A 13566-nucleotide genomic window follows, 5' to 3' on the forward strand; every position below is an offset into this window, starting at 1 on the left:
ATGACCTTAGTAAGACAAGACACTGACATAGAACATCTTCAGTGTTGCGAATTATCGAAAATATGTTTGGTTCCAAATCGAGCCACAGTAGACATGGTAATCAGTTTACTATGTTGGCAATTCTTAATTGAATGTGAATAAAACCATACATGCATTGTATTAGATTTTGAAATGTCAAAACTACAGAACTGACCTCTATTGAAAAGCAAAGCAGTTATTGGGTGTATAGTCAGTAAATTCCATCTCCATGATCCCACTTACAGCCATGTATTAGTGTCGCGATGCCGTCAACTCGTTACAAATTGATGGAAGAAATTAGATTACCATGAAGCATCAGACATATTAAGGCCAGACATACTTTCAAGACCTCTTTGTTAGGTTTCCATTTTTTTCAATTTGTGTTTTTGTTGTTACTATGTGTCAAAGTAATTTCAAACCACAAAAAGAACCTCCAAGTCTAACACTCATTAAACATCAATCAAGCGTTCTTTCTTTTGTTTTCAATTTATGGCCAATTTCTTGCACTATGGATTTGGTACTGTACTATGTGAATATTACAGTAATGTTCTAATCTCAATGCCTTTATCAGAGTGTGCCTGTCTCTCCCAGTTAATGAAGACCTCACACCCAATCTTTCGATTATCACTGAACAAAAATAATTTGACCAAGCTGTCAGTTTTACTTTCAATAAATAGAACTTGGCTTTGCAAATGATACCAGTTTCTAATGACCTCAAAAGAGAAAAGACTTTGTTTATCAACTCTGTTCTACAGATCAAAGTTAATTTTTTTATGGACTTAAGACATTGGTGAAACAAATTACTTTTCCATGAAGATCCGGGTCAGAATTGGTCTCACAGGATCGGGTGGTCAGATGCACTGACGTGGCTGATGCATGTCATCATATCCCAATTGCAAGGATGGAAACTCACTGGATTATGTGGTCCTGACTTGATTATTTACAGACTACAGTCATATAGCTGAAATATTGTCGAGCACAGCATTAAACAACAAACAAACTAAACTTTCTGAAATGATATACCAATAATGAATGATGACCAAAATGTTTAGAAAATAGAACTATCTACCGGACTCCTGGAATATACACATGAGTAAAGCATTAATGTCTTGGAAGAGAAATAATGTATGTCACAGGTATAAATGGATTACAATGACCTACTTTCTGTCTTTATCTTTCCTCACCTCTGAAGGAGACTTATGTCAATCTTTTCAAATATCAAAATGCTAAACAATAGATTTTCAACAAATGTTATTGAACTTGCAAAAAAACAAGACAATGTGTTTTTGAACATGTCACATACTACCTGCTTGTCAAATCACACCTTTATCCTACTACCACAAAAAGACTTTTTAAACATGGCTGCCTCAGCAACAGTGTTTGAATTGGGTAAAATAACATGACCATTTTTCAAAACAATGCCATTACTGACATATTATGTTTAAAGTCATAGAAAATAAATATAAAAAAAATAAAAGAACATAAAAGTTTCCAGTAAATGGATAACAAACAGATGAACGATGCATCAGACAAGCTTGCATGAACCTTTGCTTCAGTCAGAAAGGACCAAAAGGAAAGATGTTACAAATACTGAAATCTAAACTCATAGCAACAGAATACAGTGAACAAATCAGAAAATTGGAAGCATATACTGTCTAATGAACAATAACCACATAGATTTTCACATATGATACTGTTCTCATATTTTGACAAAATGATCTTGCTCGTAACATAATATTGGAAAATAAAATTCCAACAAATCTTAAATAACATGCCTAAACAGTACAGTAACAGACGTATATCTGATACAAACACAGTTGGTTGCTGAGGTGTGATTCCCACATTGTAAATGCCAACTCTTGATGATGGATCATTTCCTACCCCGTGAGCCACCCTGCCCCGAGTACAGTGGCTGCTGCCGAGAAAAACTGAAATAGACTTCATGTGTGAAAAACGTGATTACCCTACTCGAACACCTGAGGTCAATTTCAATTCTGAACTCAATTTCATTGATAGATGTCATTAAGCTCAAAGGATTTACAGGGGCAAAAAATCTATATGCCAGGTCTGAGACCAACCAATTCTATCTATAGACTATTATTAGAGCTGAGCCAGCTGGTCACAGGATTTACAAGTTTCATTTCTAAACAAAACATCCACAAAAGAATATATGTCTACTGTGGTCATTCAATCAAAGAAATATCAAGAATTTAAGGAATGGATTCATGTTTAAAGAATATATTTTTAGAAGAACTGCAAATACTTGGCCTGCAGCTTACATACATGTGAAGAGAGCACAAACTGGAACTAACAAAGAAATGTCTTCAAAGTAATCTGTGTTCATGTCTGTATGGTAAACTTAACTTTTCAAAAAGTTTATTGGCAAAATAAACATCTGTAGCTATTCAGGAGTTCACTACATAATTAATAAGAAGAGGGCCTTTGTGGGTAAACTACAGAGTAAATGGGAAACAAAAAGCATTGGCTCTCCTACCTAACAAGCTTCCTAGACAATCAGGCTGGAGAAATTTCATTTTCTATTTTGGGCGCCATGAACTTTTATTTGCGCATTTTCAGACGCAGACTTCATAGCTATATAATCATATCACAAGAGAGGGTCTCTCGCTACAGAAATGTCAGATTATCAAGGGACCTTTCAAAGTTTACACTTAACAAATAACCACAAATATGAAGTTAAAATGATTTGTCTGGTAAATGTCAAATTTCACTGTGTTAGTAGAAGATATGGGGTATTGCTTTCTAATCATCACGTTCAGTTCATTTATGGGCTAAAACGTAGAAACAACAGGGCAGTATTTAGCTCTGGGATTTGGTAAGCAATTTCTTGGAATTAAAGGGTTAAACTGGTATGGGAATTGCATTTGCATCATATGTAATACATTAACCTATCCAGACATTGTGATATGAAAATTGCTTTTTAAACAGTGCTTTTAACATGTTTTGAAAAACATACTTTGAAGTTTCAGAAGGATACTAGTTGGCCAAACATCATGTTGACTGAACACCCACAGACCAAGATCCATCTACCAGACATTAATCATTGGATAACATTTTTAATATGTTCTTTTCCAAATAAAAGGCAAAAAAACCCTTCAGATTTGTGCTGTAGTGAGGATACAGGTTATCGTGATCATCCTGTTTTGGGACTACCATTAATATAACAGGGTTCCATATTAACTTACTTCTGCTAGTCCCAAACTAGTAACATTCAGGAAGGACTAGAGACAAATAAATGTTAATATCTTTCTTATGCTAATTTCAGTATGGCCATGTCCTTTGTAAGGGTATATACCAAATTTAGAATAAATCCATCAGTTTCTCTTTGGCTGTAACAATTCCCCAAAGTTTTAGTGCTTTTTTATATATTTTGCCAGGATACAAGATTTTTACCTCCAATTTTTGTATGGATAAAAAATGATTCAAATACAAATAAAGAGCAAATTATTTCATATTGTAAAGAATCCTTTGTTGATGGAATATAGCTTCATAAATTGACAAGTGACAATTTTTTTTGTAGCTTGTTGTTTGTTGTACACAATTTCAAGACAATGAGTATTGCAGGCCATATATCATCAGGAAACCAGACCAATTTGATCTCTGCCTTCATCCTATTGATGACATACTATCCACAGAACTGTTCCATGTCTTCATTCATAGAATGAACTTTGTATTTAACCAGTTTCACAGTGCTGTTTTGTCACCAGTAACTGCATGGTGCATGTAGGACACTGTGCTGAAACTAGTAAACTACCTAGTTTAAACAGGTTTTGCAGCATGCAACAGTTTATATTCTTTTGTTTTGTTGATTCCTGTGGATTAAGCACTCGACAGATCTCAAATCAGATGCCAAGCTGCACACCATGTTGTCAACTAAAAGGCAACTGACAGGAATTCTTGAATTGATGTTTTTTTCTGCAGGGTTTGGATACAGTGAACATATGGCTGTTACAATTCAATGATTTATCAAAGCACTGTGAATTTATAAATTAAATACACCTACACATGTTGCCCACCCATGAATCGTTTAAATTGTGTATTGATACTTAACATTTACGATATTTTCCAATGACCTGGCCTGATAACCACTTTGGTTAGCTACCAATCCTGAGACAAAATGCTAAATCGGATTGCATACTACTATTACAAGGCCAAATTAACCGGACACAGTTTTTACAGCACGAAAGCACGAGCATGATTGTGTTTCCTGGGCCCCATGGAAGATGGGAATTTCACGCAATAATGGAGCAAATTAAGTATTGTAGTATGTCCTGTATTGTGAGTCAAGTATCGTGATATGTATCGATACACGAGGTAGGCATATCATGACCACCCTAGTGCTACAGATACAAAGCTGCTGCTCTTGCAACATGACACTGCTGTACCAGCCACAGGACACAACTGGTGAGATGAGGTGCCTTAGAACACTGGGGCACAATGGTCAACTTAATATTTGTTACAGGAGACATGCAAAAGATACTAGAATTTGTTGAATCCCATTCAGAATTACTATTTGTGGCTAGCAGATTTATTGCATGTGCATTCCTGTGTATGTTCAACTTCCCTTGAAAATGTGCTTATGCACAAAAAAGTGATTAATGTAAATATTTACAACTGTCTTTGAGAAGATGATAACCAAAAGGCAAATTTTGTCAACTAGTACCTGATTCATGAGAATAGATACCTCAAAGAACTATCTCTACATAACATAAATGTGATGCAGTGCAGGAACCAGTCTGCATAAGGGCATATTTGCAGGGCTTGAAACACTTGTTACACTGGCAGCAAGATACAAGATGCATGTATAGCTGTGGAAGGACAGGGCAAATATTTGACAAGTACTGTAGTGTTCAGTGTCATGTATCAATGAATGAGGATGTGTGTGTGTGTGTGTGTTAGTGTGTGTGTGTGTGGGGGGGGGGGGGGGGGGGGGGGGGAGGGAAGGGTTCTTATCATTAAATTGACCATCCTTTGTGGTTGTTAAAAACACTTAACACAAATTGTGTAGAGTAACGTCTGCTCCACAAAAATATACAAAAGCATTATGGCTAAAGGAGAAATAATCAGACCTTGCACCTAAACAGAATATTAGCATTCCAAACTATTTTCAGAGACTGTATTAGTGAGTTGGGTTTAAAGTTGTTTCTGTAATATCACGGCATATGAGAGAGAAAAATATATGTGACACAGGTCATAGAAATGTACCACTCTTTTTGAAACGCATGAGCATAGGTATGATAGGTATGATGCTGACAAACCAGGATTGTACATAGGGTCAAACAGAGAATCAAAATCAAGATCAGCGGATCCTGTTGTAACCAAGATCCACAAATCCAAGGTCAACCTTTTTGCAAGACATATTCCCTTCAATATATTCAGATACATGATGTTCAAACAATTACACAAAACACCAAATAAAGGACAAAACAATTGCTGACAATGATCTTGAATCAACAATAGCTTTCTCACTTCTTCAGTTATATATAACTAAAAATTGAATAACAGTTTAGAATAACAAATTACAACAAAAAAAGATCAGGTTATTGTCACAAACATTTTACCGTCTAATTAAAGTCCTTCAAACTAGAAAAGCCTTGTAAACCATATTAGAGCATATCTCTTTTAATAAGATCTGTATTATATATTCTCTCAAGCTATTCTGTTGCGCGACGACAGACTGAAGGCTGCAATCAGTATTTCATGACTATCTAACTATTATCAGCCTGTGATCCCTGATCATCAATGAGCCTCCTATCAACTCTGTTGTTATCCCCATGAGTCCACCAGTGTTTGCTGGACTCATTACTGGAGATACCTCCTCACCAGTCACAAGTAAATTGCATAACACTATGTGATGAGGGTGTATACAACCAGCCACTCCTCCCTGTCAAAATCTCATAACACATTGTACAGCTGAAGGTGTACAATGCTTTCATATGTTCTAAAATATGTTTTATTTTGAAATGAACTAAAATTGTGTGTTTGAAAATTGTCTGAAATTTGGACCATCAAAATTAAATTTTCAAAATTATCTTAAATTCAAAATAACCAGTAAAAATAGTTCTTTTCAAACTGTTGATCTATAATTGTCTATTCCCAAAAATCTTTATCTTATATTTGCCATAAACATATGCTTTCAAATGTGACTGAACTTAATCATTTTTTTTCTTCATATTCTCAACTTAAGTTTTGAATGAGGAGGTTAACTTCTACAACAGTTTAACATTAACTTCATTTATTATGTTAAGCAAAAGACCTCTCCTTGTATCATGATACTTGAACAGTTAGTCTTGTTTTCTTCATCTTGATGATAGAAATAAATGTATACCTGTTTTTATGCTAGAAATGCTTCTTTATTGACATAGACATGTAATTACACACAAGTTGTGCATTCAAAAAAAGCACAAGAACTTGAATCAAAACACTTTTTAAAAGAAGCTACCAATCCTAATGGATTTATAATTTCTACATCTACTCTTAATCAAGTCCTTGAAATACACATACTGGGAAAACCATATTCAAATAATTTATGTATACCATATTGTCGCAGTATGCGTCATGCTTAATTAAATATGACCATTTCTATGTCAAACGTGAAGCTACTTCAAACATTGAAAGTGTGAAAGAATTTAATATTGTCTGTTGACAGATGTTACATCTCATCATCTGATTACCTATCAAAGACCACACATTAATGACTTTGCTTTTTGCATTGTGTTTATAGAAGTTTGGCCTACACATTTCTTTCAAGCCTTTTCAAAAGAGCTGTGAAATAATATGTTACACACGTGATTCAATATATTTGAATCGAAATATTTTGTTCACTAAGAAAAACATCCTAATATATTATTTCAGAGTAAATGTAACTTTATTTTGGGTCACATTATTTTGCCAAATGATTGTTACATTTTGTAGTCCTTCAGACTCATAGGCACAGATTTACCAGACAAGAAATCCTGCATCCTATACGCATAAACATTGAAAACTGACGCAACACAAATTTAGGCTGAAATGCACTGGGATGAAGAAAAGGCATATGCATGCTTAGGAATGAATGCTGGTATTTTATTTCATAATTTGGAACTACAAAAAATTAATTTCCATATGTGATCATTTGAAAAGTACAATACAGCTTCACAATCTTCTTGCTGGCACTTGCAGATTCATTTCAGTTGGGGAACACTGCGTCTACTTTTAAGAAACAGTCTCTGAGCATGTACAATCTTATGTCACCTGTGGCAGAGTTCACAGGGGCAGACACTGTTGGTCAAATCAAACTAGTAGCTCATTTCAGACTAGTGGTTTATGTAAAATACTAGACATTGGTGGAAAACAACTAGTCTCTCTGGATTTTTACTAGTCTTAGACATGTGGCCTTGTCTATTCTTGGTACTGTATTCAATTTTGGACATTTCTCTGGACTCCCAGTTTGTAGTTTAAGCTCTCAGTTGTAAATGCTATAAATCAAATCTCTGCATCCTGTGCAAATATAGCAGTCTTTGCAAAAGTGTCTTCAAGCCCAACATGGCACTTAACATCTATTTGTTTTACATTAAGTGTTATCATATGCACTTTTTTTAGCTAAGCGTACCAGACTGAACAGAAGTTTACTAGACTCTGGCATGAGACTAGTGGCTAAGGTAGTTATTGTAATCCTGGGTGATGTTCTCATGATCTCTTATGATAAACATTGATTGTGTGTCCTACAATGATACTACCACAAGCACCCATGTTTAATTGTAGAAAAAAGGTATTTTTGCCAATCCAGTTTCAAATTATTTTGGGAATTAATATGTTTAAAACAAAAGGTATTTTTTGGCAAGTTCCCACATCATAAAACCCCACTTTTTACATATTCAAACCAATATTTTATTTATATTTTTAACAAACTTGCCATGTCATTTAACTCAAAGTGATTGCTCCAAACAGATGTGCTTGCAATCCAAACATGATGTTTTTCATGTTGATATTATGCGCTGATGAACTAAAAGATAGCTTGACCCCTTAGGAGTTGAGAAAGACATACACCATAATAAATATGTCCAAACACATTATTGAAATAATTGTACTCAACGCTATTTACTGACAAGAGATTTCAAAATTAATAGAAAAGTAGTTAGTTTTGTCTTTCTATGTAGCATTAACTGCAAGTATAGGCTTTCAAATAAGGCTCAACATTTTGAAGCCTCAATAATTAATCTACAGTGATTAAATTGATTCATTTGCAGACAGACAGTTTTGAAAGGTTATGTGTTTTTCAACTTAATAGTGAAATATTTTCTGCCATCATTAAATACCAAAAATAGATTGTCTAAGTACTCAAAAACAGCATGAAGACTTGATAGCTGCATGATTCGGTTACAGTGACAATAAACTTTAAAGCTGATACAGATAATGAAGGGTGGTTTAATTTCATCTAATATATGTACATGAACGACCAGGGTGCCGTTGTACAACTGTCAGAAGTCTATGTGAAGGTATGGGAATAACGATCACCTTATCATAAAGATGGTTCATACAACGGCACCCAGGCATGTATCAGCTGATGACAGAATGGCATTCTGCCATTATAAGCCTGACAACTAATTAAGGCCTAACACATCCACACAAACAAAAGCAATGTTCAATTATTGTCAAAAATGTAGGTTGTCATAAACCAAACTTTTGATCATTCTGAGAGGGGATTTGTTAAAATATACATGCAATGTCCTTGCACAATTATTGGGCAAGTAATATGATTAAAAAGTCACAAGAAACATGTATCAATTACCTGTTCATCCATATATGCCATAAAACTGGATATGATCTTTAGACTGTTGCATATCTTCCAACAAGAGCATGAGTACTGAAAAGTGATAAGATTATCATTATTTTAGTTAAAGACACTGAAAATGATTATTGTATTTTTTTCCCAGTAGGTTACATTCTTTATGTGTACACCATAAAGACAAACAGTAGAAAAGAAAAGGTTGCATAACATTATCACATTCACCTTTATTTCTCATTTAAAAAAATAACAACAAAGTATAGATCTTTATGTTTGCTTATTTTAAAAAAAGAAATACATTTAGTATTTCTGAACTATTCCAACGTCAGTGTTAAGAAGTACTCAATTAATTTATGATGGTAAATGGTTTCTAAATTGGTTTATTTTTTAAAAATATGGTGTTTGTGCTTTACTGTCCATAGACACACAAATCACTGTGAATGCACAAATTGACAGCCATGAGACTGAGGGGAGGTAACTCTTGGCTGTATCATATGAGGAATTTCTCCCCAACACACCACTGTAAATAACACACTGTGTAACTAATAACATTGAAAAACGAGAAATATCTACAATCAAAGGTCTGTGGTTCAACTTTACTTCAGTTATTATCACAATAACATTGATCAATATGATCACTGCTAATCTTGACTGGTGCCCAGCTTGCACATAATACATGCTGGAACATTTGCTATACAACTAGGTTCATATCATATGTAGTTATAGAATATTTTTGCCTTAGTCTCTCACTTTACTCATCCATATATATATATAGATAGATCTAATGCATGTTCCAGGATTGAAAACTATCATCTGCAAATGACAAGAAACTTTCCATAATGCAATATATCTAAAAATAAGGTTGTTGGTTTTTTTAATTACATTTTTTTATCGAGAGACGACATCTTAGAATATCACAAAACATTGAAAGAGTTGTATTTGAGATGCAGAAGGATCTGGAATACAAGTTGCATCAGTTGATTTAAGTTACTGATTTTCAGCATTCAAAGAAATGATCTTGCACTGGTACAATTACTGTGTTGTCTCACTGATAACTGTTAAGTTAAGTGTGTCATGCTAGAATTGCAGCATATTGAAAATAACAGTTACCCTTACCTTCAGGCATATACAGCATGTTTATTTCCAAACAAATATCTGACAATACCGGTACCATTTCTCTAATTAACTTGTTTTCACACCATCGCCAGATCATTGGATTTCGCGGTGGACATGCAAAGATAATTAATTCCGCAAAAGACACACATTACGTAATATGTACATAATAGCCGTTTGGACAGGTGGTAGACAGACCCGCTAATTAACTGCGTTGTTTGAAACAAAGGCTCTGACCAGGTGTAAACAAAGCCGGCCCATGTCAGACTGCGGCAGCCAACGAGAAACGCTGGCCTAGCTAACAAATGTCAACAAAGCTTGAAGTCACCTGAGGCTATTATCGGCTTTTGCCTCATTAAATTTTATATTACAATGTTCGGCGTATCGATTCGAAACTTATTAAAATAATTCGTCAAATTCTGTTTAGTGTTATCGGCACGAGATCATTTCATTCATAGCAAGTGAGCGAACTGGACGATTGGTTGGCTAGCAGCCGATCCGATTCAACTGGTTCGCTGTGGACAGTTAGATTTATCTATTGAGCCTTGACAATTTGCATGACAGACTTCAAAGCCGCATGCTTGAACTGGCACCGGTCTCTACCAATACACTGCCAATGTTCAGTTATTATTTACTAAAAGAAGCTGTCAATTTCAGGACTTCTTACCAACGCGTGTTTGCTACTTCCGCCATTTTGGCCGTGGAATTCTGGGTATGAAGACAAGATGGCGAGAACTTGAAAGGGGCCGTACAAGAAGGTAGGTCTTTCCGTAAATTCAACTGGAATTAACGCCTCAATAAGTGACATTTTTTATGAAAAAAGTCGCCCAATGGCTAGTTTTCCCATTTTTTAAAATTTTCTTATTGATCATTGAAAGTTTTCCATATATTCTTTAGAGAAAAACACACTTCATTGTCCGTGCTCTAGTCCGTTTTAAAATTTTAATTCAGCTCTCAATTTGCCCTTGAGTACAGCGCAATTATGATGATATTAGCCAAACGTCAGCATAGAATTATGGAAGCCATTTTGTTTTATAAGATCTTCAACACTGAGACTATGAAATATATTCATCTTTGGTTGGCATTTGGAAGGAAGTTGGAGGCAGGAGAGTCAATATTTTCAACTTATTGAAGGGCGCAGAGCGGTGTTTCGACTCGCTCAAGGTTAGTTATTGAAGATTTTTTATTCGATTTTTTTTCGCTGTCCCGAGTTATGAGTGGGCAGTTGTGGTTAGCCGCTCGGGTCAGGCTAGTATGGAACACAGGGCTGCTTTTGCATGTATATCTGAGATTTAGGTCACGAAGTAAGATCATTTAGGTAAGTTTGTGCAAATTAATCCCATGTGCTTGCTTAGATTTGTAGACTTGCAGTGTAGTATGTGTGTACGTATTTAGTGAACAGGCTAGCGGTCACTTGATCCGTAGGGCTGAATGTCGGCTCGCCAAGTTGAATATTTTTTATGGGTCATGGGTTAAGTTTAGAGAGACTTGAAGTATGGGCGCGGTGTAGATGTGAGCTTGTAGCAACTTTTTTCACAACATTACTACGTTGTTGCACTTTGATGCGCTCGATGTCGTTACGCGTAGTTAATTAGTTAAACAATGTTACGCACGAGTATTGTGTTGTCCCATCATCGTTTTAACATGTTTCTTGTTTGTGGGACACACCTTTCATTAATTTAGTGGAATTTAAAACAATTTTCATTCAAGTATCGGACTTTGTGAGTCGTTTGTAACTTTTGAGGGCTGCTATTTTGACAGCTGTCGGAGCTCGTACTACGGACTGAAGTCGTAAATTGTGTCTAATTACAGGATATCATGGGGATAAGAGAAACTAAAATATTTGAATTGTTTAATTATGGGTGGGGTGGTGATCATAAACTTAGATGTTAGATTGCTTTCAATTGACACTGCCACGCCCATACGGATACACTGCAATGGCTCCTTGACACATGAAGTGCTGTAGTTCACAGTTCCAAGTCATGTTCAAATATCACATTCTTCAAAATCGATATATAGACCTACATGTTTATTTGAAAATTTAGTACCATTGTATCAAACATCTTCACAGATTTATAAATAAGATATAGGTAGATATGAATATAATTTCTTTTCTTTCAGCTTTTTTTCGTTAAAAAAAGTTAAATTTAATTTTAACAGAACAATAGCTTAGGATTGGGAAATGTAAATATGTATATACTGTTTCATGATTTGTAACATTTTTATCATCAATGGCCATAAAGTTTTCTTTAATGAATGTGAAATCAATGTTATTCATAGATAATACTATTTGCTTCACTGTTTTGGTATTGCTGAGAGGACACATATGTTTTATGTGATCATACCTTTGTTTCACAAGTTATTTTGGGTTTTATTTCAATCAATGAGATTTGTCAACAACTTGCAGTTGATTGAGAGAGGTGGTCAATCGAGTCAGTTAATGGTAATTGCAAAGATCATTCATACCTTTAGGAATGTTTTCCAACAAAGTTCAATACTGACCATTTTGTTGTAGGTAATCATGATCCATTGATTAATTTAATTTGCAATTTAAGTTCATCCACTTTCCAAGTGAAATGTGTACCCGTGGTACTGGCTTGACACCTGTTCATGATACATATATGACTGGACTTGTTTGGGCAGCTTGTGAAATCAACAATACTGAATCCATCTATATTTCATATTATTCTATAACTGATTTCATTTGTTCAAGAAATATGTGGTGAAGTTTTGAATAAGGAAATGTTTACTTAATTTGGGGACGGATAATTGTTTCTTATTGCTTGAATATGTGACTGAAGTCCTAACATAAGTTTTCTTGGTCTATCAGAAGCATATCCAGGCACATGCATGGGTTTCACCTGTTAGTCAATGTCTATGACCTGCGTTAAAGCCACGTTAATCTTAACACAATGTGATACAACTCACTCTTTGTAAATGTTAACATACCTCAGGAAGGTTTGTTACAAGTTGTTCCAAACACGTTTGATACCTCATATATTACTTCAGTGTCAAAGTAAGATAGATGAAGATTTAATGTACCTTCAGAAGTTATTACACATATGATTTATTTCACGTTTTAGTACTTTGGTTGGGGGTTTACTCAATTATCATGAAGCAACATAAGTACCTGACATACTTTTCATACTTACCATTTCTCACTAACATGGAAACTAGGTCACAGTTATTTTTGATGTAGCTGAGCAAACGAAAGAAAACTGACAAGTTATTTATCTACAGTTTGAAACTTGAGTTGAAACTGACTAGCCTGGTATGATAAGCATGTACTATAAAACGAAATCCAATACTGCTGATAATATTCATGTCAATCCTGTGGATATTGTTAAAGTATTGAGTCAGTCCCTCCCCAACACTCTCAATTCCCATCATCCTTTGACCACGCCCAACTCCCCACCCCACCCATCACAACCTCCCACCCCCATGCATCATTGGCCTCCATGACAACTTAGTGCTCATTCATTTCTAGGATTATTGATCTTGGCAATATGGTATCAGTTTGTGGAGGATTTCACCTTTCTATTGCCTCCCCTACCCCCACTCTGCAATCACTGTTAGATCACATGACACCTCAACATTCCCACCCCCAAACCATTTAATTTAAGTTGGGATGTGATTATTGCATTACCAAC

General features: G+C 35.1%; 2 protein-coding genes across 7 annotated transcripts in view; one reads left to right on the forward strand and one right to left on the reverse strand.

The window, feature by feature from the left end:
• The window catches only part of LOC139480106 (caspase activity and apoptosis inhibitor 1-like), a 228642-nt gene extending 218023 nt beyond the window's left edge, over positions 1-10619 (reverse strand). For 2 of the 3 annotated variants that reach the window (XM_071263132.1, XM_071263129.1), the window contains exons 1-2: positions 10584-10619; positions 8807-8881 (exon numbers count right to left, since the gene is read on the reverse strand). The gene's annotated coding sequence lies outside the window, so the exon portion shown is untranslated. Of the gene's footprint in view, positions 1-8806; positions 8882-9919; positions 9955-10583 lie in introns of those variants that run through there. The other variant, XM_071263130.1, reaches the window with a different exon arrangement.
• Positions 1-13566, forward strand: part of LOC139480105 (zinc finger protein hangover-like) — a 115441-nt gene that overhangs the window by 71333 nt on the left and 30542 nt on the right. For 2 of the 4 annotated variants that reach the window (XM_071263124.1, XM_071263125.1), the window contains exon 5: positions 10574-10674. The gene's annotated coding sequence lies outside the window, so the exon portion shown is untranslated. Of the gene's footprint in view, positions 1-10573; positions 10675-11007; positions 11081-11204; positions 11235-13566 lie in introns of those variants that run through there. The other 2 variants (XM_071263127.1, XM_071263126.1) reach the window with 2 other exon arrangements.

This window comes from Haliotis cracherodii, unplaced genomic scaffold, assembly GCF_022045235.1.
Source record: "Haliotis cracherodii isolate W230 unplaced genomic scaffold, xgHalCrac1.p SCAF_4, whole genome shotgun sequence".
NCBI classification, from domain to species: domain Eukaryota; kingdom Metazoa; phylum Mollusca; class Gastropoda; order Lepetellida; family Haliotidae; genus Haliotis; species Haliotis cracherodii.